General features: G+C 28.7%; 1 long non-coding RNA gene across 1 annotated transcript; it reads left to right on the plus strand.

The window, feature by feature from the left end:
• The first annotated feature begins 73 nt into the window (after positions 1–73).
• Positions 74–832, plus strand: LOC105815274. Its single transcript, XR_001137733.1, has 2 exons — positions 74–197; positions 370–832. It is a non-coding gene; the product is annotated as an uncharacterized LOC105815274 (long non-coding RNA).
• Positions 833–1,476: the final 644 nt, after the last annotated feature.

Here is a 1,476-nt window from a genome sequence, read left to right on the forward strand (position 1 = left end):
TATGATCTTGGTCATTAGCCTTGGTTAATAACCTTTTAGATAAAGTATTAATGTTCAATTTTAAGAAATAAATTATCTCACCATAGTTCCTTTTTGCTTTTATAGATCAATGTACTGTTACCCGGACATACCTATTTCTTCACAAGTTCTGGTTCTTTAGTGCTGCTTACTATTTTGGTAACTGGGCCTTTCTGGGGGTAAGTACGTATATCCCAGGCATGATTTGACCTTCCTTTATAAAGTTAAATGTATAAATTCTTTGTATTTTAGTAGTCCATTTGTATCATAGTACTGCCATTGAATTTTAAAGCATTATTTCCAAATGATTTTAGATGTGAGAAATAACACATAGCTTATTTACATTTACAGGTATTCTTGATTGGACTAATTGTATCCTGTTGTAAAGGGAAAAAATCAGTCATGGAAGGAGTAGATGAAGATTCAGACATAAGTGATGATGAGCCCTCTGTCTATTCCGTTTGACAGCCTTCTGTCTTAAAGGTTTTATAAAGCTGACTGAATATCTGTTATGCATTTTTAAAGTGTTAAACATTAGGTTGAACTAACTAGCTTTCATCAAAATGGGAGCATGGCTATTAAAAAAACTATATTTTTTATGTTTTCTGAAGTAATATTATTGTATCATAGATTAACATTTAAAATTGCTATCATAACATTATGTAAATACAAAACTACCGGCTTTGTGAGGGAATGTTTGTGGACAAATTTTTTTCTCTAATGTATAATAGTGTTAAATTGATTAAAAATCTTCCAGAATTAATATCCCTTTTTGTTGCTTTTTAAAAACATAATAAATCACTTGTATCTGTGCCTTAGGTTCTCCAGAGTGATGTTGACTTTTAAAGTATTTATATCTGATTGTCTAAAAATAATATTTACAATATAACGGATGAATAAATATTACTCCCATATGCAACTTGTTTTCAGTTTTCTGCATAGTTTAATGCCACTCAAGTACATTTCATGAAAAGATTTCAAACTTGCTAGTGCTCTAAGACGATGGCATTCCAAGATGTGTTATATTGTTCAAATATTAGTCCATTAAGATATCTTACCACCTCTACAGTATTTAAGGCATATATATTGTAGGTAGCTTTTGTTTTATACCTGACCTCAAAATTTGTATTTCAACATAAATGGTAGTATTGTCAAGAATAATTAATACTGAAAAAAATCAGTTTACTGATCAGTTTAAGATACATGATATTGTATTAATATTTTGGATTTAGAGATATTTTTTATTCCAAAGATTTGAAATTCTCAAAAGATACAATGAAAGCTATATAACATCAATAGGGTATTTTGAACACATTCTGGATAGTAAGAAATAATCACCAATGATTACTAGTTTACTAATATAAACAAATTAGAACTCATAAAAAAAGAACATGTCATGATCCTTGAAGTAAAATACCATTAAGTTTCTGAAAAAGATTTAGCAATTAATAACCATCT

Source organism: Propithecus coquereli, unplaced genomic scaffold (genome assembly GCF_000956105.1).
Source record: "Propithecus coquereli isolate 6110/MARCELLA unplaced genomic scaffold, Pcoq_1.0 Scaffold324, whole genome shotgun sequence".
Lineage (NCBI taxonomy): Eukaryota > Metazoa > Chordata > Mammalia > Primates > Indriidae > Propithecus > Propithecus coquereli.